The following is a 24,054-nucleotide window of genomic DNA, read 5'->3' as shown; positions in this document are numbered from 1 at the left end:
TGGGGGAGTTCAAGGCCAGATTGAGCAGGGCTTGGAGCAGACTGGGATGATGAAAGGTGTCCCTGCCCATGGCAGGAGGTGGAATGAGATGATACTTAAACTCCCTTTCCACAAAAATCACTCTCTGATTCTAAGATTTTTACACACAGATTTGCTGCCCTCATCACCAGAAGCATACTTAAGCACAGCACTTACAAATCTAAAACCCTGCATGCCTGCATGCTATGGTAGGCGAAAATGGTGCTGCATGTTCTGAGCACGGTTTATAATCTGTCCCTCCATGCTTCATGGAAAGCATTTTGGCAGTTATTAATTCTGCCTTTCAGCATTGTCACAGACCCACAGATCACAGATACTCCAGAGATGGGTAGTTGATGGGGAGCAAGGAAAACCGCCTAGGCATATGGTTAAACAAATCAGTCATCAGTTCACTGGGACATCTTTCATTTCCATCACAGCAATCTGTTGGATCCCAGAACTGTTTTTACGTGGTTCATTAGACAATAGCCTTTCTTACTACTAGTTAGGTCAAGAGTCAAAATTGCTGTGTAATTGCAAGTCTCGGGGCACAAGGCAAGAGTTTTTCAGTCCTGGAGGGTGTTGTCCAAAGGGGAAAGAAAAGAGAAGGGAAAGATTATGTGTGAGCAATTGAGCCCTACTGAGAGGGGAAAAAAGTCACTGAAACTGGGATTAGGCAAATCTGGTAATGGAAAACAAGAGTCCTGTTGGTAAATTGGCACTTGCACCTAAGAGATGTGTGTGGTAGGGAAAAGGAGCTCAAGGGATGGGTCCTCTCAGAAGAGGAGATTAAGCAGCATCTGAAGCCAAAAAAATATGGTTGCACCTTTTTGAGCATTTAATTCTTTGAGATAATTAGGAACACAGCAATAGCAGTTGTTAAACAAGAACAGTTCCCAACTTAATCAAAGTACAATATTATTGAAAAAAATATAGAGCAACCTCAGTAGTGAAACCAGTATATATCAAATCAAGCTAAATAGCTCAGTTATGATCATTATTAATAATAAATCATGGCCACTGTTTCTTTTGTTTGCCAACAACCAACATAGTTTATGGCTCTGCACAAATCTAACACACCATTTTATAGTATTTCAAAAAGTGCGTCCTCCTAAAATGATAATGTGTTAATAATCTATGCTGGGTTTTTTGGCAGGAATCAAAAAGCTCAAACGACTTGAAATAACATCAGCTAAAAATTATTTATTCCCCATCCCTAGTTGCAGAGAAAACAGAGGTTTTCTTGGCTCAGTTACTTCTCAATAGACTTCTGGTTTCAATTAAAACTTTGAGTCTGAGAAGTTTAAAAAAAAAAAAAAGTTGAAGCCAATAAGAGATGGAAGAGAAGTCTCCATTCACTGAGTGTTTCTGCTTTTGTTTTTTTCCCTATTTTTACATAACCCTTCTGAGCTAAGAGCACAGATTAAAGTACAAGTCCATTGTGTAGATGGGGTTTTCTTTTTTTCTCCTTTCAGTTAAAAAACAAATGGAGATGGAAAAAAGTTTCTCCTTTGAGTGGAAGGAGCTTCTGATGAGGGGTGTAATCTCAGTGAAGGCTGAGGAAGTGCAGAAAGCTGTGCATGAAACAGACACTTGCACATTTTCCCATGAACGTGTCCAGTCCCTGAAAGTGTTTGGGGCCAGGCTGGATGGGGCTTGGAGCAGCCTGGTCTAGGGGAAGGTGTCCCTGCCTTGAGGGAAAATGGGGCTGGAATGAGATGAGCTTTAACATCCATTCCAACCAAAACATTCTATGATTCTATTATTCCCTGATAAGATTTTTTGCTGTCCACAATATAAGATCCACTTGTTTCCTCAGGTTCATGCTGTCACTACCTGTCTGTAGGCACCTGATAATACCATTTCTGTAGCCTGCACCAAGTCAATCCTGCATGCAGGGGCTTTCAAACCAGTAATCCCAGTTCCCATTTGGGCCCATAATATTCCACACAGGACTGGATTTGCCAGCAGCCCTTTCCTCCTGGAACAATTCCTTCCACGCCAAGAGGTTCAGATGCTCTCCCTGACAGCGGAGCACTGACCAGTTCTGCCCTCTTCTCTCCCCACTCCTCTGCATCCTTTGCCGTGTGACAGACGGATATAGAAGGACACACGGAGGATCACCCCCACCCCAGAGCGGGGCCGCCGTGGGCCGGTGGCTAATGAAACACCTCTGTACACCGGGGGAACAGCCTGCCAGGCTCCCCTGCCCTCCTCCCTTCATCCTCCCACTCCTCCCAGAGCCCGGCTGGGTTAGCCCGGCTCACGGCAGCCGCGGGGACACCGCCACCCCACGGTACCGGAATGGGTGGGTACTCCCCTCGCATCTCCCCTCGCATCCCCCGTGCGCATCCCCCAGGTACCAAGCCCCTCTCATCACCCCTCCAGAGGCCAGGGGGACCTGCCCACTGGGGGTGTCCGAGTCGGGTGTGCCCCGTCTCCCCCCCGCCTCCCCGGGTTGGGCTCCCGGCAGCCAAGTGCCTTTTGAGCATCAGGCGTCAGGCCCGGGATTATCGGGGCCGTTTATTTGAAGCGGAAACGAATCGGAAATCCTTCTCTCAACTGCCTTTTGGAGACATAAATACAGCAGGCAGGGGCAGCGCGGGGAGCTCCGTGCCCGCTGGGGCGGTGGGATGTTGGGATGCAAACACACGGACACGCTCACGCTGACACACACTCACTCACTCGCTCACACTGACACACGATCGCACCCGGGGATTCAATAAGGGCTGCGGGGGACCCGAATTCCCCTTGCCCTGCGGGGAAACCCGACGAGGAAGGGGTGTGAGTGTGAGTGCGAGTGCGAGTGCCCGGCGCCGGGCAGGAGCCTCGCGCCAGGGCTGGGGTTGACAATAGCCGCCCGAGGCTGCGGGCTGCGTGTTACCCCCTCTTCCCCAAAGCACCCCGCAGCCCGATGGTACCGGCGGTATTCAGCCTGCCCATAGCTGAACTACACTTCCACCCCTTGTGGGGGCACCAGGGGCCGGCAGGGTCCCGAGGGCGGCAATCACCGGCTTATTAAGAACCATTATCCAGCCACCGAGCGTGGTGGGGGTGGTGGCGGGGAGGGGTGGGGGGGTGTCCCGCTTTGCTAATTACTACCCCCACCCCGTCCTCCCACTTCGTTGTTGCCCAAAATCTCAGCTTTTCAGGGCTGCGTGTCCTTTTCAATGTCAAAACACGGCGGGGCCACCCCGGGGCAGCGGCGCCCCCCGGTTCAGCCGCGGAGCGCGGCCGCGGAGCCCCGCGCACACGCTCACACTCACACACTCACACACACAAATCCCCATAAGGTTACAGCGTTGCTCTCTAGCTCCACTTAACCTGCAATTTATGAAGCGGGGGGGTCGTGTCCCCCCCTCCCCAATTTCCACAGGCACACACATAGCTGCCACCTACACATATAAACACATGTAGGCTACCAAAGCGGGGGCCGGGAGAGGGGGTATATGGCGGGGGTGGGGGGTGGGGGGGGGAAATAAATACATTATTCAAACTCCTGAAAAAAATTCCAACCCCTTCCCGGTCTTACACGCACCACCAGTACCCCCCACCCCACGACAAGCACACACAGACACGCACACATGCTCCTAAACAGGCACAAAGCATGGGGAGGAAAGGGGTCGGAGGGGATGGGGAGGAGGATTCACATGCAATGCATAGAGGGGAAATATTTCCCCCTCCCAAAAAAATAAATAAAACCCTTTTCCGCGCCATTGCAAAGTCACAACAGAGTGGAGGGGGAAGAAAATAAAGAAAAGAAAAAAAAAAAAAAAAAGGGGGACGACATTAACTTTTGCATGCAGAAGGGGGAAAAATTAAAAAAAAAAAAAAAAGAAAGAAAAAAAAAAGAAGGGGGTGAAGGAACAGGAGAGAAGCGTACGATCCTCCTGCGATTCCGATCATCAAGGCAGACCTTTCCTCGATGCCTCAGAATGTTTTTTTTTTTTCCCCGCATTTACTAACCCATATCCCCAAAACGGCAGCGGGGGCTTCTTAGCAGCTTCCTCTTCTTCTTCTTTCTTCCTCCTCCTCCTCCTCCTCCTCCTCCTCCTCGGATTTCCCCCCTTCTTGTCTCTTCTCTTTTAGATCCCGGTTTCAATCCCTCGCCACAGCCCCCAAAGGTGCTTTTGCTTGTGTTGCGGCAAACCCATGGCGGTGTTCATCTGTCAGATGGGGATGAGGGGAGCGCCCGGCCGCGCAGCGCACGCAGAGCGCAGAGGGAGGAGGGCGGGGGGAGGAGGAAGGCACCGGGGAGAGGGAGATGGACGGACAGACAGACGGAGAGGCAGCTCGAGAGATAAAAGATAGATAGAGAGGGATAAATAGAACGAGATAGAGCGAGAAAGGGGGGAAAATGGCGTCTTGGAAAGCCGGAATCCCGGAGTAAATCAAATTAACACGCAACACCCAGAGCAGTCCCGGCTAATTTTAGCAGGATCCAAAATAAAATGAAAAGGAAAAAAGGGGGGTGAGTAGGAGGAGAAGGGGGGGACAGGGGGGGTGGGAGTGAAAGAAAGGAGGAGGGGGTAAGAAGGAAAAAAAAAAAAAGAGACCGAAAAAAAAAAGAAGCCCCTCAATGCACTGGATGAAATCCTGGATTTGAAATCGATGGAGCTGGTCTCCAGCTCTCTCGCTTTTTCTTTTCTTTTTCTTCTTTTAAAAAAATTTTTAGAGGGGGGCCTCTTTTGCTCTCTGCTTGTTGTTGTTAGTTGGTTGGGAGCCTTTTTGCAGGGGGGCGAGGTTGCGGGGAAGCGTTTTCGGTTTTGCTTTTCCCGGCGAGGAGTTTCAAAAATATTTTTAAAAAAAGAAAAAAAAAAAAAGAAGAAGAAGAAGAAGAAGAAGAAGAAAAAGAAAAGGGAGGAAAAAAAAAAAAAAACACGAAGAAAAAAAAAAAAAAGAATGAAAGAAAGAAAAAGAGCAAAGCCCCGCCAGGAGAAAAGGGCTGCTTGGCGGCGGCGAGGAAGCTTCCCTTTATCCCTGCTCTCCCTGGGCTCCGGAGCGGGTGCCGGAGCTCCGGCGGGCTGCGGGGCTGCGGCCGCCCGCCCCGCTCCGCTCCCCGCTCCCCCCGCGCCGCCCCGCGCCGGGCCGGGGGAGGGCGAAGGGAAGGCGGAGGGAAAACACCCCCTTCTCCTGATGGGGCCGGAGTCGGTGCTCGCACACACTCACACAGCGCACACACACACCCGCATCCCCTTCCCCGCTGAGAAAGGGTGCGCCTGGGGGCGGCTTTTTGCTCCCCCGCTGGATTTTTCCTTTCTCTGTCTTTTATTTTGTCTTTTTGGTCTGGTTCTCCCCCCCCCCCCCCCCCCCCCCCCCCCGTTTCTCCCTCCCTGCAAGGGGCGGCGATTTGGTTAAGCAGATCTGGGGGGCTGATGTCTCTCTCTTTCCTCTGTTTCCATCGCTCGCTCCCGGAGTCCTGCAGCACTGGGGGCGGGGGGGAGGGGGCGAAATGTGGGGAATAAATGGTAATGATCAGGCACACACACACACACACACACACGCTCTCACACACACTCACACGCAGACACGCACTCGGTGTGGCTGCAATGCTCGGCTCTGGGTTAATGTACTCAACAGTGCCACTACCTGACACAACTGCAGCACTGATGGGGGCAGGGGAGAAAAGGCAGAGGAGGTGAGATTCAGGGCAGGGCTATTTATCCCATTTATCCCACTCCAAGCTCAGTCTCTCCCACGCCCTCCCAGCCGCCCCCCCGCCAGCCCCCCGTGTGCTTTTCGCGGCGGGTTCGTGACCCGTGTGAGACATTTTTGGGGTACAGTGACTGCTGTTCAGGCCACACTGAGAATTCCCTCTCTGGGGCTGGGAGAGATAAGCAAGGACTCTCGACCCCTAATTTAAGGACTAAATCCACCTCCACCCCCCAACCCCCATCATCTTTCAGAATGGACCAGCATCAGTGTACAAAACACAACACAAACCCAGCTGCAGGCCGGTGGAGCAGTGCAAAATCCCAGTTGTTGGGCTTTTCCTTTCCCACCTTTGCTCTGCCAGCAGTCTGGATGATGCTGCCTTTTGGTCTGCCAGCTGGGCGAACCTTTACTCACAGGAGTAAATTGCTGGCTTGCCTGAGTAACCACAGAGACGATGAGGAGGAACCCCCAGAGGAGGGAAGACTTGTGGAATGGAGCTGTGGACTTGTACTTACAGATGTTGATAAAATTCCAGGGGCAGGGAGGGAGTTTAGGGAGTACCCCACTGTGTTCCTCTGCCTGCTTGATCCCTTGCAAAGATGGTGCCAAAGGGTTCCCTGTCCCAGAGTGCTGCAGGAGGCTCAAAGAGCACCAAGTCTCTCCTCTTTGCTCTGGGACAGAGAGTGGCTTCAGGCTATCATCCTGAGTGACCTGAATTGAGTGTGCAGCTGATGCAAGGGTTGGCCCTCACTGTCCGTGGAGGCTTATTCATATCTGATATCCCTTACATCATAGAATCATTTGGCTTGGAAGGGACTTAAAAGGTCTTGTCTCACCCCCTGCCATGGGCAGGGACACCTTCCACTATCCCAGGCTTCCCCAAACTCCCATCCCACCTGGACTTGGTCACTTCCAGGGATGTGGCAGCCACAGGTCCTCTGGGCACCCTGTGCTAGGGCCTCACCACCCCCACAGCCAAGAATTTCTTCCTAATATTCAATCTAAACCTGCCCTTTTTCAGTCTAAAGCCATTCCCCACTCCAGGCCCATGTAAAAGTCCTTCTCCAGCTCTCTTGGAGCACCTTTAGGCTCTGGCAGGGGCTCCCTTAGAAAGGCCTTCTCTTCTCCAGACTGAAAAACTGCAGCTCTCTCACCCTGTCCCTTTGGAAGAAGCAACAGACCTACAACCCAGGTCGCAGTCTAACCCCAAATGGGTGGAAGAGATTTGTGGGCCCACGAGATGCCAGCACAGCCCTCCTGAACCCTCAGCAGACTCAGCTACCTGGGTGAGTATGTTCCCTCAGCCCCACTGTGCTCCTGGGAAAAAAATTCCTGGGACCAAAGCATCGCTTCCCTTTGGATCTCCCCGTGTGACTGACATCCACCAGATACCTGCAAATCCCAAACACCCCAGCTCAGGTGCAGCAGCCTGTGCCTGTCCTTCCCTCATGGTCTTTTCCTCATGCTTCTCTCCAACAGGAGAAAACAAATAAATCAGTAAAATACACAAGAAGCCTCCCAAATGACAACCAACAGATCAACCCCATCTCCATCCCAAACAAACACGGGACTCACAAACCCTCGGATCGGAAATGTCACTCTGAAAACGTTGACGTTTCTGATTGAAACCAAACAGGGATTGTCATTTCCAATCCGCTCTTTGACATGGAAGGGAGGCTTGTTTGTTTGAATTAAATCACCCAACTGGAGATACATTTTGTCATTTTGTATCTAAACAAAAGGAAAAAAGAAACAGTTTCAACATTTCTTGGCAGAGCCAGCGCTGACATTGCCTGTGAAGAATTCTGGTTTTGAAATGAAAACTTTTGGCAGGTGAACTCTGTATCAACGAGCTCTGATGACCATCATCTTCCTCCTTGGAATAAGCTGACAAATAGTTATGAAATAATTGTTATGATTAAATTAACATAGAAAACCAAATTATGAAATCAAATACTCAAAAAAAAAAAAAAAAAGAAAGTAAAGAAAAAAAAAATCACATTTGCTTCTCCTTTCCTAGAAAGTAATATTTTGATTATATTCAGTAAATTTAGGATAAAAAGTGTTTTCTGAGCCTTTTCTCTTTTTATTTTGTATTTATTTACTTCTGGAGAGAATACACATACATAAACAAATGTATTTAAGCAGCCCCACAAAAAAATAATTTCAAAGTGAGTTCAACTTGGAAAGCAATATAGATAATGGCTTATTTAATGCTCACTTTGAAAACATGGCAGAATTTAAGGAAACAAAAATAAGAAAGACTCAAACCTAGCAAAGGAAGTTTGTGATTCACCCAAAGTTATTTTTAGACGTGTCATATGTATAACTGAAAGATAAAAAAAATCACACCTGGTTACTTTTACTTGTAGACATCAAAATCTGTTGTGAAAAATTTCATAAACAGAAAAAGACCCATCCCTTTGAGTGGTCACCGTGTAGGACACGTGTGCATAAATCACCGCAGATCAGCGCTGACATCAAAGGTTTTCTGACCTGTGGTTTTGTCTTCTAGTTCTAGAAAATTTTCCCTCTTTTAAACAACCTCCTCCCTCTGTCTCTGCTGTGTGTCAAGAAGTTCAATCTAAGTGGATAATCTCAAAGAGGAAGTTCTCTCCTCTTTGTTCTTTTCACTTTAAAAAATAGTATGATGGAATTCATAAACTTGGTTTGGTTCAGCAGCAGACCTGAGATGAGTTTCCTATTTGTGCCTAACAGTCTACACATAACCTTGACTGCATGAGACAGATGTTTTGTAATGAAGGCCATGAGCCTGTTATTTTTATATAAATAGCATAATAAGTTAAATATCTATAACTCTCCCAAAGTTCAAGGTATGAATTAAAATGTTGCAGAATTGTTGGGTGATTTGAAAGTCAATGTGAAAGGTACCAAAAAAAAAAAAAATCTTGAGAGGCCTGCAGTAAGACAGTGGTAATTTTATAGGATACAAAAATACAATCAGATCATTTAAAGAATATATTTGCTATTAAAATTGCTTAAAACAGATACTTTCTATATGTGTTGTGGCTCATCAGATATCTAGCACATTTCTGAGATTTATGTAGAAGACTATCTATCTATCTATCTATCTATATCTATCTATCTATCTATCTATCTATCTATCTATCTATCTATCTATCTATCATCTTGTGATCATTTATCTATTTATATGTACATACACACAGCCAAAATTTCAGACACACAGTTTCAAACTCCTTGTATCCCACTACAATCATATTTCAAGACAACTGAAAACAGGGGCAAAATGTGAACATATTTCAATACTCTCTTTTTTTTTTTTTTTTCATCAAAAAAAAGGTAATTCAACTGTTTGGACAAATTAGAAAAACCAGTGATTTTTAAAGTTACTCTTTTATTTTACAAATCTTTCAGACTTCTGGTATTGAGTATTTTAGCATTGTTGTGTGAACAATGACAGGCAAGAATCAAAATTCAGGGCCAAGGAGTTGGAAACCAAGAGCAAAACTAATTTTGGAAGACATAACTCCCCTGTTTTGATTGATTCTCCATGGGTTTAGGGCGTTTATACCCACAGTATTCCCACCCCAAACCATTTCCCATGCACATTATTTTGATAACTCAGAGCTGACACCCTTGTCTCAGCATCTTCATGATGCTGACAAAGGCTATGTCATCTTGGTTACTGTCCAAAAACAAGAGGATTTTGTCTCCAATTCCTCAACCAGGACAATTAGGAGAAAACTTTGGTAGTTTAACAACCAAGGAGACGATGACATGGGAGTCTCAGGCTCAAACCCAGGCTTTCTTGTCTGTCTGATCTTTCCACATCCTTCTTTACCCCTGTGGAGGTGGTGTCTGAACACTTCTCTGCACACAAAAGTTGTAATGCTCAGTGATGCAGCACTTGCTGGCACACCAGCAGAGCACCAGGCCCTGCCCTTTGCTCAGGCTGCTCAGACACTCGTGTCCTTTTGAAACCCTCTGAATATTTGCTCTTTCAACATCCATCAGTTTGCCACTGCTTTTATTGTGTGTTGATGTTTCTCAGTCTTCCCTGAGCAGACGAGTGACTCTGATCTCATAAGTGCATTAAATTCTTTCCCTTATAAAAAAGTCTTCAAAGAAACTAATTGCTAATGAGCCTCAAAACCCATCCTGGATTCTCATATGCACCATTGCCTTAGGATGGATTTCCATCACAGTTTTCATACAGATTACAATTTTCCATCTATATGTACATTTAGCCTTCAATATGTGTACTTATGTATATCTAAGGTTTATAAACTGTCATAGGAGAAGCAACATGAATAAGAAGCACAAAACCTCAGCAGAAATGTGACATCAGTCAATGAAGCACAAGACAGGCAGGAGGCAACTGAAAGCTGTATAATTTAGGGTAGGGAGTGAATGGAAATACTGGATCTGTTTGGGAATTTTGGCTATAAAGAATGGTTTAATCTGGTTGGGGAAGCCATAAAAGGAATTGATAACTACAAGTTGAACTCAGAGAAAATATCACATTGAAATGAAGACGTACAAGGTTCAGAGCAATTAATCACTTCAGAAGCTTAATAGGAGGATAGGTAAAAATCACCATCTCATGACATTTTCAGCTTGGAGAGTGGATGGCTTCCGAGAAGATATGTTTTAGCCAAGCAAAAGTAATTGGGTTCAGGACAGGAGCAGACATGAAATGAGTTAAGAACTGCCTAACTGACAGATCTCTGAAAGCAATTGTCAATGCAGAATTATGGCCAAAGAAGAGTGTTACTAGGGTTTCCTCTTGGGCTATTCATCAGTGATCTGGAAGTAAATATAAAACTGCTCCTGATGACATTTGTAGATGACATTATGGTCACTGAAATAGCAAAGAATGAAAGCCCAGGATGGCCTGATGTAGCAAACAGTGCCTGGCTTGGGCAAACAAATGTGCTTTATTGTGCTAAGATGCTTCTTACAAACCCAGAACGAAAACCTGGACAAGCCTGGCACTGCCAGCTCTGAGTGGGATCCTCAAGTCTGAAAGTGCTGGTGTGAGTCTTGGGTTGAATTTTAGAGGCTGTCCAAGGGTCTCACAGCTGCATTCTAAGACATATGTTGACAAAACTGGAGAGGGTATAGAAAAGAGTAACAAAAACAAATACTTGGGGAAAATGGGCAAAAAAATACGTGAGGGCAAGGGTTGAAGGATTGTGTTTAGCCATCAGAAATATATTTGCAGATGGAAAGAGGTTTGTAAGTGAGAAAATTAAATGATACCAAGGGACTGGTATCCCTCTCAAGGGATACCAGTCCCTTGAGAGGGATACCAGGGATACTGGTAACTCTCAAGGAAGATATCTCAAGAGGGATACTGGTGACTCTCAAGGAAGAGGGCTGGGACCATTCTTCTCTTCCACATTTCCCAAATAATGGTTTAATTGAGTCTTATCCACTGTAAAATCAAATAATTTGTAACTCTGTCCACACACTGCAATTGGAAGACCTCACTTGAACATTTGGGGTCCACTTTGGGGCTGAGGGTTACATCACCCAGGTGCAGTTCTGGATTTGATCTGAGATTCCTTTCTGGAAATAAAGTTTAACTGAGTAAAATAGAACTATCCTTTTGCCTAAGCCAAGCTGAATCCCTGATCACCCTGACAGGCTGAAAACAGCCTAGATGGCCTGCATGGTCCTTTCTGGCTTGGCTGCCTGGGAAATTATTTGCCAAAGAGTTGTGCAAATGTCTCTTGAATTTTGCCTGACAGCAAGGTGCATACAGTTCATTTCTCATGGGAAATGCCCTGTAGCAGCAAGAAAAATCTTACTACTTCAAGGTGAAAGTAGCCATACAGTGACTGAAGCAACACTGCCACAAGGTTAGGTCAAATCATGATTTTTCAAGAAATTGTTGAACCCCTGAAACCGCAGGGTTTTGTTTTGGCTCTGAAAATTGGCTCAGAAAATTTGGCTCAGAAAATTTCTCCAACCCAAGCTGAGTTTCTTGGTATAGAAAGGGACACAGCCTTGTCTTCATGGTTAGATCTCACTGGTGATGTGTGATTTCATTTACAACCTTTTAAATCAGAGCAGATACCCAAACCTTGTCTTCTAGTCCATTGCTCCAAAAATGACACAGCTGGCTGTTCTTGGGTGGGTCTGCCACTCTATTTTATTAGGCTGTTCTTTTAGGCATAGATAACATTATTTGAATCAGAAATAATTGATTTATCTTGCCCAAGTATGTTCTCAGTCCCATGGAGAGGCCAACAATTTTTGTTTCTCATGAAATAATGCAGAATGTCGTGGTTTTATTAAAATATATGTACCTCATCCTCCCTAAAAATAACTTCCAACAAAGTCCATACCAAAAATATTAAAAGAATAAGAAAATGTCTTCTATCTTTGTCTGTATGACTTTCTTGGTCCAGCCTCAGGGCAGGAGACACAGGCCACAAGATAAAATCAGCAGTAAGAGGGTGAGCTGATGTTGGCCCCAACAGCTATTTGGAAGAAATAAAGAAAGAGCATGTTCACATGCTATTAGTAATGTGTAAAATCCTTCAGATGGCAGTGGATAATATCCATATTAATAACATCCATCCATAGATAATATACATATGGAGAGTAACCTGTTCTCAATACCTCTGCACCTTCTTTATCTAAAATTTAAATCGCCTTTCCTTCCCTCCCACGGCTTCGCAAAACTTGACACATGGATGCTTTTTATGCTTAAATTATTAATCATTGTTGTGGGACATCTGAAACTTTTGAAGATGGAAACATGAGGAACAAGGTGGATCTTATTTCAGAGTGGAGCTCCATCTGAACAGCAGTTTGCAAACATTCTTCAGGGTGTTTGGCACCATGTGCCTGCCCCAGCCCCTGCCAGCCCGTGCGCAGCGGGAACAAGATCCCGCAAGGCCAGAGTGCAATATCTGACCAGAATAACTGCTGGTATTAAGCCTCTGTCATCTGTGCTGGATCTCATCTCAGGGACAGCACTGTTCCCAGCCAGGCAGGACAGGCATCAGGTTGGTCAGTGCACAGGGGGAGGTTTGAGCCCTTACCACAGCGAGCTGTAGCACATTGTGCAAAAAGCAGATTATATTTGTCAGTTCCAGATCTACAGCAGACCCTCGGGATACCTAATTTTGCCTTTTCTCCCTTTTCCTTGTCCAGTAGCATTTCCTGACACTCCCAGGGTGACATCCAGCCTCGGCATCGGGTGACACAGAGATGCCCTGATTCAGAGGGAGCATCCTGAGTTACCGCGGCTCTCCATCCCAAGGGGAAACTGGGCAAGGAATTCCAGGTCTGCAACACCAGAAAATCTGATTGATTCCCTGTGTTCCAGGGAAAGTGCAGGCACAACTTTTTTAGCTCACACCTCATTTATCAATGTTTTCTTATCACACTTTCTTTACCATCAAGATAAATTTTGAAAAAAACCCAGAAAACAAAACCCAAAAAACAACAAAAACACACACACAAAAAAAAAACCAAACCCGAAAAAAACAACAACAAACAACCCAAATCTACACGTGTGCGTGGGGCTGAGGCGGGTGGGATCTGCCTCACGGCTGCAGTACTGCCTTGCCTGCTTTTCTTGCACTTTTCCGCGCCAGCCTGTGTAATTTGCGAGGTTTTGGGTGGTTTTGGTTGAATAGCCATGAAGCATTGCCCTCTGCCGGCAGGTCGCACACCTGGCTGCGAGCGGCTCCTGCGGCGCCCGGGATTGGGGGGAATAAAATCTCAACCAATTTGTATAAGGTTATTTAAATTTTGGAAAAGAAAGGAGGGAAAATCCAAGGGGAAAAAAAAAAAAAAAGAAAAAAACCCCAGAACATGAGCACCAAAAGGATCACTTCTGTCCTTAGAATTTAAAAGACAAATACAGTTTTATGTTTTGGGGTTGTTTTTTTTTTTTTTTTATTTATTTTGATCATGCTTTGAAATATCTACTGACGAAGCATTTCTTGCTACAGCTGCACAACATTGTGCTCATGCAGCAGCATGTGCCTTTGAGAGAGGCTTGTAGTGCAGCCCAGTGTTCATTAGAAGTGAAATGCAGACTAAAAACATGGATGTCAAAAAGTCACTGACAATAAAAAAATTGACAGAGGATGCAGATACCTTTGGTGCTAATTTGGCCCTTTCTTACAGCAGGGCCTGAGCAATTTACAGTCTCCTAAAATACATTTATCCTCACAATCTGCAAGATTTGAGGGGACTCCAGTGTTCCTATTTTACTGACAAGGAGTCAAGGCATAAAACAAAAAAGAAAATTATTACCTTGGGTTGCAATGGGAACCTTGGACAGGAGGGCTTGAATTCATATTTCTCACACCTTTCTTGTTCACACATGAAAAAAAAGCTTTCCATGCTTTTGAAGTTTACACCAACCCTGTCCAGCTTAACCTGTGAAGAGTTTAGGAAACAAGATATATTTTTAACTTTTTTCACTTTGATAAAACTCTGCATCTTAAATAAATTATATAATATAGAGCAGGAAATTTCTTCTGAGAGCAAGCTAAAAATATAAGATTTTTTTTCTTTTTTTTTTTCTCTCCATCACAGCTCCTGTTCCCAAATTACACTTGCCTTGCTCAGTCTTAGAAAGTTGACACAGAACAAATTGTCCTATGTAAATTGCAAGTTTCCCTTCTGATTGACAGCAATCCACAAAGATGGATTAATTCCAGAGGAAGTCAAGCAAAGACTGTGCCATAGCTATTAACCCAATTATAAAGATGCTCCAAATTGCTGTGGAGTTGCCAGCACATCCTTCATGTGATGCCTCACGTAAATTTGAAGTACAGGAGCCAGACAAAACACAGGTGAGGGGGATGCAATAACAAACACAGGTTATGTGTGGGCAGTTTTACTCCCTTGGCTGCCCCAGCCTTGCTGAGGAGGGACAAGCCCTCACTCCCTCCTGGAGACTTTGATCCTGAGGACAGCAGTGAGCAGCCAAGCATATGACCTGTTACATTCTTTCTGCCTGTTTTGGCTGCTCTTGTCCTTAAACCAAAACAAGTCATTAAGGGAGCAAAGACAATTATTCTTTGAAATTTGTGTAAGGGGAAGGGAGTGAGAGCAGAGGCTGCTGTGAGATTGGTATTGTCACACAACTGATGTGATTGTGCCACTCCTAACTGCAGAGCCATGACTGAGTTTATCAAGGTCTACTTTTGCAAGTGATAATAAACCTAATAGCTGCCCACAACTTAATATTTTTTCTTGCACCACATATGTTCACTTTTGGTCCTTGGATTATTTTTTTTTCCTCCAGTCTCCATCTGTTCTTTTGCCTTTGAGGTACTTTAGTTACCATGGAAATGACAACATCATCTGGATGGGTGGAGCTTCGTGCAGTGTAAAGTTGGTTTCCTACATGAAGTGTTTAGCAAGGTATGGGGGTGGCTGACAAAATTACAGCATCTCATGTGATAGCTTTTCATGCTTTTGGTGTGCAGCAGAGAGATACCTGTGCGTGCCCATGAGTGCACCAGGTCTGCTCCAGGAGAGGGGATGTTGCTCGCTTTTGATCTGCCAGAAGAAATCTTTCACTTGAGTCCTTCACGACTGATTCCTTCCAACCTTTAGCTGCACGCTGGATTTAACTTGTCAGGATCCAGCTGTAAGACAGTTTCTGAGTCCTGTGATTGTCAGATGGGTCAGGCAAAGAGGAGAGCTCTTTCCCTGGAGATGTGTGTCTCTTGTCAGCATTGCCACAGAGGAGAATAAGAAGAGTTAATTCAGTGGGTGGTTGTTACACAGGTTTTGTTGTTTGGTTATGTGTGTGGCATTGACTCCTTGGCCTCTGTGAGGTGTCTCGTGCCTTCTGCAAGCTCACGTGACAAATGATCTGTGCTTAATATGATCCAGAGATCACATAAAGCAACTGTACATGGACATCACAAGTTTAATCTGGTGAATCCAAGTCAGAGGCCTTGTTTGTACCAAATCAGACCTTATTTCACTAGTGACTCTTTGGACTTTAATACAGAGCCAGAAGCTATTAGCCACTATTAGCCCTTACAGCACCTGGCAATATTGATTATACAGCCTTGTGGAGATGAAGGTATTTTAAATGAATAACGATTTTTGGCAAAGGGTACTAAGAAAAGGGCCAGATATGTCAGAAAGATGAGAACTTGGCCCATGACACTCAATATTAAGGTCTGTACAGTCTCCAAAATGCTTTTAGGCTAGTTCATATATTCTGTGGATATCTCTTAAAGAATCTGATGTGCTCTCTGCTTGCCTAATCAGGAATGTGGATGGGGCCAGGGGATGCATCACAGAAAATGTTTTAACAAAATTCCCGCTGAGACCAAAGGAACAGTAAAGTGCTAATTCATCAGAAGGTGGGCAAACAAGGGGTTCTGGTGGAGTGTCTCAAACACAGGCAGTTCTGGATGGCTCAGCATTCAGTTCTTAGAACTTTTGGAAGGGAAAGGTTGAGGAACTCAAAGAGAATCATGGTGTCCCATGCACAGTCCACGACTTTGGTCAGTGCTCTGTGTCTGCTCAGGAAAGGAGCCAAAGGTTAAATCCTTGGGTCTTTTATCCTAAACTTACTTTGTCATGTGCCTAGAGTGATAGTATTTGTTTATTTCTATTATAGTTATTTTTAGGTGCTCTAACTCCAGCTGCAGCCATTTCTTGCTGCAACAATCCTTTCAAGAAACATCCTCCCCAGCAACACTGAAAATCTTTTCTGTGGAAAAAAAAAAAAAGCAAAACCAGAAACTAAAAAAAATCTAACCAACTCAGCAGTCAGCATTAGAAATCATTTTCAGGGGCACATCCCAGCAACAAATAAACTCATGATTCTCAGAAAGCTCAGAAACTGCTGGTGATGCTGGGAGTTTTTGCAGCAGTTTATGAAAATTGATCATTTGATCTATCATAGGCACCAAAGCCTTCAGCTGTCTCTTTTGAATTTTTTTTGTATTCCTTTGCTGTGGAGAGCCAGGGCACTTTCATGTCAGGCACCATCCTGGCTAAAGCATGAGCAATTTCACCAGCAAGCTCTGGAACAAAGAGTGTGTCCTTTTATAATGGTGCCAAGAAATTTTGGCCAGGTGTGACAGATCTGCCCGTGGTGGGAAGGGAGCACAGGAGAGTGCTCATCAGGCAAATGTAGCAGGAGAAAGTGGGAGCCCAGGGTGGGGAAAAAAGGCTGCTCTCAGCCTTCCTCGGGGTGGGCATGTCTGGAGCCACACCTCTGCAAAGGCTGTTGGCAGCCGGGGACGCTTCCAGCGCTGCGGTGTCGCGCTCCCCACACGACAAACTGCTTAAATAAGCCAGCAGATGCTCCCAGCACTGGTTTGTCTCTGGAGCAGTTTCCATCTAAATCTAGTGGGAAGCAAGTTGGAGTTACAGGGAAACAGGGAGAGAGGCTCAGAGGCTCAGAGAGAGGGTGAGAGGTCTCCAGCACAGCCTCCAGTGCTCTCTGACGCAGACTGTGGGGAAAACACCAGGGTCAATGAGACAGATTTGAAACCTCTTGGACAGACACAAGCAGGACCAGCAAGAACAAACAAAAAGTCCTTTCTTGCTATAATATAGCAAGCAAGGAGCACGTGGGCATTCAACAGCAGATGGCCTCCAGGGCATCTCAATGGTGAAATTAAATCCTTTTTGCTGCTTGATGCTCAGCTTTCTTTCAACTCAAACATAAAGCTGATTTTTCTGGGGTTGCCTCAGCAGTCCTCAATCACTTTTTTTTTTTTTTCCCTAGGCATCAGTTGTCCCAAAGTCTCCCTAGCAGGTTGCAAATTGTCAGGATGCTTGGCCACCACACATGGCCTTCACCTGTGGCAATGCTCCTCACAAGAATATGGGGTGTTACAAGGGAGGGGAGGAGGAATTTATCACCCAAGAGCTCACTAATCTCCCAGGCAATGTACACAAGGTACAGATCCAAAGGCAGATTGGGTATGAGGAGAATTCATCCTAGATGTGCATATATGTCTGTCTTAGATTAAAGGTTGGGTTGTAACAACCTGAATTCCAGATTCCAGTTGTCTCCTTCCCTTGAGTTGGTTGGCAGTGGGAATTCAGCAGCTAAAAGGAAGGCAATCCAAGTGCAGAACCCGAGACTGAGGTTTTTTGTCATCTGCTGAGCAGCTGAAGCCACAGGGAGGTAAGCAGGTCTCTTATTTCCTAACAGGTTTTTCCTTCACACTTTGTAAGAGGTGTTTTACAGTTCAGAGGTAGCAAGAAGATAAGTATGACCTTTTTTTTTTTTCCTGATCTAGAACTTTATAAGGAAATAAATTGCAAAAAAATCGAAAACTTGTGAATTTGTCGTTGAGGTATTTAGTTTTTTATGAACTGTTTGTGCTCTACATTTGGATTACAGCTTGGTGAGTAATCAGCTTCTTGAGTTAAAGCTCTCAAAAAACCATGAATGGCGTTTTTTTTTGAGGTTATTCAGGTTGGGATTTTTTTCCTTGCTCTTTTTCCTACCAAAATCATAGACCGGGCAGGGTGGGGAGGAGGAATGTGTTGAATTCAATGTGTTTCTTTTTGCTGTAATCTCCTAATTTTTAATAATTATGGGAACTAGAGAACATGAAAATAAGGTACTTTGACTTGAAGAACTACACCTTTTCTGACCAAATTAAAGAAAGCAATTAAATGAATGGAATGTATATTCACACATCATTTTCATAGATCTTAATCTGGGAGTTTGGGGGGCTTTAGGGGTTTATGAGGAGGAAGCACATACCTCTTTGCAAAGTGCCACCACAATCTTATAAGGATGAAGACATTAAACTGGTGTTGAAAAGTAGGGTGGAAGGTCTGGTACGTGGGTTTTATATGTTTAGGGTTTCTTCACCCCAGCAGGAAGTGGGGAGAAGTGGTTTGCATCAGCTGCACTCTCCACATTGTTTTCTCATTCGTCACCAAATGCCAGGAGCTGCAGTAATCCATCCTGGAAGTGACAAACATATGATACCGTGTGGCCTGATCCTGTGGGAGGAAGGGTGGAATTTCCTATGGGTGCAGATGCCTTAAGAAAAAGTACTTTTTTTTAAGCCTGCAGTCTTTTCCTGGCTGTCCTGTGTTGGTGACAAATGGATCACAAAATTTCAGGACTTTACACTATTTCTTCAGTCTCCTCTAGTAATTTCTATTGTTTTTTCTATTGTGAGTTTTTCTCTTTTGATTCCATAGGGACCATGGTGGATTTGGACTGTGGAAGGAATCATTCCCACATAAACAAAGAATAAAGGCAGGGATTTTTTTTTTCCTCCCTTAATTTACTGATTAGGTATTAGGTGCATCTGTTATTTGTACCCTCATTTCTCACAATCCTGTATCTGTCAGAATAAACTCTGACCTTTAGCCATGGGAAAAAATAATCTTATAAAAGGATTTACAATGAAAATGTGTACTTGTTTGATGAAAGCTGCTGGAATGGCAGCTATCCTCTTAAGGGCAGGATTAAGGTTACAAAGGCAGATGGAACATTATTATTCCCTGAGCTGGTGAGTATTGAACAGTCCAGCCAGAAGGTTATTTCACATCCTATATGATTTATCCATAACTGTGAATGGAAGTGTTCAGAGCCGGGTTGGACAGAGCTTGGAGCAGACTGGGCTTGTGGAAGGTGTCCCAGGCCATGCAGGTGGAATTGGACTAAATGAGCTTTGAGGTCCTTTCCAATATAAATCATTCTATGATTCTATGGTGAAAAAGGAAAAAAAAAAAAAAAAAAAGCCACACAAACCTATTTTATGGGATTTTTTAACAGATGTTAATTGCCCAGACAAGCTGTGTGGTTTCCAAGCACCAATCCTTCCTCTCCTTCCTCAGACCCCTTTACAATGTGGAAGGCTGAGCCTTTTGGAGCACAAAGACATGTCCATCAGCTCTGAGACCCTGCTTGTGAGCTCAGCTGTGGGAGCTGAGGTGGCTGTAGGTGTGGCTGCACATGCATGGGCAGAGACGTGCAGTTATGCCAGTCCTTGGGTGTTTAATGATGTGCTGGTGCCAAACTCAGATCTGGGGAAAACCCTGCTGAAAAGGGCTTTGCCCCTGCTGAGCTGGCTGTGAGATTAGAAGAGCCCTGTCACATTTTGGCTGTGAATTCTATGATGCTGCTAAGCCTGTATCTTCTCCTGGGGTTTGTCTGATCTGCTTTGGGCATCGTCTTTCAACACGTGGACAGTGCCAAAGCTCCTTTGGTGGGGATGGAAAGTGTCTGCTGCATAAAACACAAATGTTTTGCCCGGACCACTGACAAACCATTGTTTCTCTGCACCACCAGCTCACCTCTTTCAGGAGGGACGCTGTGCTGGTCACAGCAACATATGCCCAGGCTGAAGAAGGGATCCAGCTTCTTGAGAAGCAGAAAAGAACAGTGCCAGAGCTAAAAAACCCCATTTCTGTCACCCTGAGCACTGGTTGCCCATGAGCCCTGCATCCTCTGGTTGGAATTCTGGATACTCTCTCTGGCTCATCTTTCTCCTTTCATCACAGGAGCACCTGTGGTATATAAACCCAGAACAACATCCCTTAATCCAGTCCAACATTTTCACTCTGGAACTTTGGTTGTTTTTCTTGAGCCAAATACATTGTTTTCTACACCCAGCTTCATACTCAATAGAGCTGATGAAGGATTTTACAAATGTGTTCTGTCCAGGAAGAAATCAATCAAGTTTTTAATTTTTTTCAAACTTGTTCTGATTCAAAATTGACCTCATAGAAAAATGTCTTTTCAGAATGAAAGGTGTGGTTAAAACAATCCCACCCCACACACGTTAAAAATTCCCAAATAAAAGTATTTGGGAAAAGTTCCCTCTGTACTGTCACTCTTGTAAAAATAATACAGCGGTGATCCTGATTCAGTCACCCACCTACATGGATTTCTAACATTCCTGATAAGCCAAGGAGTGTGTGGTGTACCTCCAGGGGCCTGAAGAAGCCTTTTGCCTTTCTGGGACAGCCCATAAAAATTTTTGTGGAATACTCCAGGACATCTCAGATGCCAGCAAACACCTGTGTATGAGTAACATGAGCTCTGAAGTTGTGCAGATCTTAATTTGGGGGTCTGTGAGCTCAGTCCTGCCTCTCTCTGCCTTTTTGCTGACGTTTGATCTAAGGAATCTTACTTGGTGTTGGCATTGTGGTGATTTCAGTACAGGTCTAAGAGATTGCCCACTAAACTTCCTACATGCCTGTGTTTCCTAACCTGGGTGGAAACCTAAGAAGGCCACCTGAGTGCTCAGTGTGAGTCTCAGAGTGCATGTCTGAGTGAAACTTGGCTTAAACTTGACAAGTTTATCCCTGTAACACCACTATAGCACTGACAGCTCTCGTGTCACATCAGAAAATTTCAGTTTATACCAGGTTTCTCAAAACTTTGCAAAGCCTGGGCCAGACAGATGTCTCCAGTGCCGAACGTGCACACCCTAGTATCAGGTCCTACAAGCAGGGAGAAAAGAGGCACATTAACAAAAAGAAAAGAGCAGATTAAAATCAACTGGTCTACAGATGCTGGGCTCACTTTTTTTCAGTAGAGCTCCTCAGCAGCATTGCCTTGATAGAGCTCCCCTTCCCCCATTTGACCTCCTCTTTTAGGCCAAGCTGTGACCTTGGGTGACCCAGATCACTTTACACCTTGGCCTAATTACATCCAGAGGAGCAGGGGTTGGAATATGATCACTGTCCACATCTTTATCATTGGTGGAAACAGGCGGAGTGATCATTCAGGGTGGCTGAAGTGGGTAAGGCTGGGAGTAATGAGATGGAAAGTTTAGATTGAATATCGAGATAAAATTACCCACAATACATTCTTTTAGGCAAGAGGGTGTATTAAGTCTCAATTAGCGTCAGTGTGATCTAATAGCACCACATCTCCTGACAGCATTATGGCCCCATGGCCTATTAAATCATCTTTCAAAGAAACCCATGGAAAGCTGAACTGGGAAAACCACCAATAACTGTAATATAGAGACTAATCCCATGATGGAGCCAGAGTGGAATAAATAGGCAATTTCCATGTCACTCATGAGAAGGTATTACACCAGGCCAGGATATCCACCAAGACCTGCGTCTGTGCAAAAGATACTTGGTAGCACTTGAAAAACTCTCTGAGTGACTTAGGAGTCATCATTTTATTTTGCAAACCAGGATGGTAATTAGGCATACAAAGCCTATTGTATCACCTAGGGAGAATGAGTTTTATTAGGCTCCCTCTTTAAAAAGTACTTGGGTTTGAAATGTCCACCTAGTTCTTATGTAGGCAGAGTATTTCAGTCTCTCTCTGCCTGATCTGTGGAATGAAGGACTAGGAGAAAGCTTGGTACAAGACAAATTAGGCTCCTATGTTTTTTTTTTTTTTTTTTCTTCTTGTTTTTGGTACACAAAGGCAGCTTGCTTGCAATTAGCTCTGCAAGTAAACCCTAAACAATGATGAAACTGAGATGAAGTCTCCCAAAGTGGCATTTTGTGGGATGTTTCTTTCTGAACGCATGTTCTGGTGACACACGTACTACATGAATCAGTGTATGTCACCACCAAATGTCATACATCTTTGAAGCAGACATAAGCTAGAGCAGGATGAACATCCAGCTCTGAATTGTCATGTCATTGCCACAAGCCTGAACGCTACAGAAATCCTGAGCATCAAGGGTATTATTGCAATTTGCATAAGTAGAAAACACAGTGATTAAAAGTTATCAAAGAAATCTATCTCTCAGTTGTCAGCTCCACAAGCAGATTCCAGTGATGACTTTCCAGCTCCTTCATAATAATCTCCATAAGTTCTTGCTAAGAGCTGCATTGAAGTAACCTGTCATTTACCCTGCCTTTCACCAATTTAGCTCAAAGAGATGCGCCAGCTGTGATCACTTGGAGTCAGAGCTGCTGTGTTGCAAAGCATTGCTACAGCTGCAGGCAAAACATACAATTTGGAGATCTGCTGAACCCAAAAGTCATGGAAAAAGCAGAGCTGTAGCACTCACAGCACCATGGTGACAGGTAAAGAAACCCCCCGGGAGAGGAGAGCTCAGTCCCAAGTGTGTTTTTGCACGTGATGAACCAGGACACTGTGTAGGAAGGCATTCCTTGGTCTGAGTGGCATCTTGTCTTCTCTTCCCGTGGTTTCTGCTGGCCTCTGCTGTGGAAGCAGGGCGAGAAAAATGTGGAAAACACAGGTCACACCTTGTGGGTCTGGAAGATCTGCTGTTTTGTTGATGATGGGTAAGTGCTCATCTGATTCTGTTTCCACAATATGCACTGCTGAGTGCCACAAAACCAAGGAGGTGTTATAAAGCTCCTTCAGGCAAGATGATGTCATTTCCAGCCTACTTTTGCTTTGACAGGATAAAAAAATGACATTATCAGTCAAACATGACCTTTCAAGGTAGAAAATGAGACTGAAGAATAGACTGTTCTTCCCACGGCCTCATTTCTCTACCCTAGAAAACATCTCCTGAAACACATGCTCTCAGATGGCTGGACTTTGGTGTCCCACCCTCCAAATACTCTCTCCCTCTCCCTCTCCCTCTCCCTCTCCCTCTCCCTCTCCCTCTCCCTCTCCCTCTCCCTCTCCCTCTCCCCCACTCTCCTCTTTGCTTCTAACCTCAAGTGTTCAATGTGGACCAGTTTAGCACAACTGCAAGTTGATGCAAATTTACTGAGATTCCCAGAACTGACACCTGTTCTGCACCTCTTTTTCTGCTAAACAAAGTTCATTTGCCAGGCTAAAAGTGGGACCAGTCCTTCTGCTCACACTGAGGTGAGGGGATAGCCAGAATGGTTCTGTGGGCTGCAGGTCCTGCTGTTCTTCCCTCAGACATCTCACCACCCTCTCCATTTCCTTACCCTCTGCCTAAGGAGAGATATATCTGTGTGTAAAACACAAGCACCCCTGTGACAAGGTTGTCTCAAACACTCAGGCTTCTTAGAAACCTCAGCCTATCACCAACTAGTGGGATAATTACATTTTCTTCTATAGAGACAATTAGAGACTGATAACATTATCACAATTATCTGATTAAACTTTTGCTAACTGTCCTTTAGAATTATTTCCAGTCCTCTTCAGACACTGAAAAGCATGAGGCTATGAAGCAGTGGTGGCTTCCTTGGTGCTGTCACTGCCAAGAGACTGGGTGCCAAATGGTTCAAGTCTTCCTCAGCAGGGAAACATTAGTCTGGAAACAGGCAGATACATGGAAAGGGCATGGGGCATAAGCAAGAAAAATGAAAGAAAGACTCATGGGCATTTTCTCCAGGGGCATAGTTCCTGACTGGTTGTCCAGGTTACATTTCAGACCATGTTTGTCATGGCACACCTCATCCCAGGACAGCTTGATTATGCTGAGGATCTGGTTCAGCATAGTTAGCCTGCAGAACTTGAATTAGTTTGCTATTTTGCTAATCTCTAAA

The 24,054-nt window shown here is 44.8% G+C and overlaps 1 protein-coding gene across 4 annotated transcripts in view; it reads right to left on the bottom strand.

The window, feature by feature from the left end:
- Positions 1–5,062, bottom strand: part of SETBP1 (SET binding protein 1) — a 267,689-nt gene extending 262,627 nt beyond the window's left edge. For all 4 annotated transcript variants that reach the window (XM_059836818.1, XM_059836819.1, XM_059836820.1 and 1 more), the window contains exon 1: positions 3,985–5,062. The gene's annotated coding sequence lies outside the window, so the exon portion shown is untranslated. The remainder of the gene's footprint in view (positions 1–3,984) is intronic.
- Positions 5,063–24,054: the final 18,992 nt, after the last annotated feature.

The sequence above is a fragment of the Haemorhous mexicanus genome, chromosome Z (assembly GCF_027477595.1).
Source record: "Haemorhous mexicanus isolate bHaeMex1 chromosome Z, bHaeMex1.pri, whole genome shotgun sequence".
Classification (NCBI taxonomy): Eukaryota; Metazoa; Chordata; class Aves; order Passeriformes; family Fringillidae; genus Haemorhous; species Haemorhous mexicanus.
The sequence above is the reverse complement of the archived record's forward strand: the minus strand, read 5'-3'. Positions and strand labels throughout refer to the sequence as shown.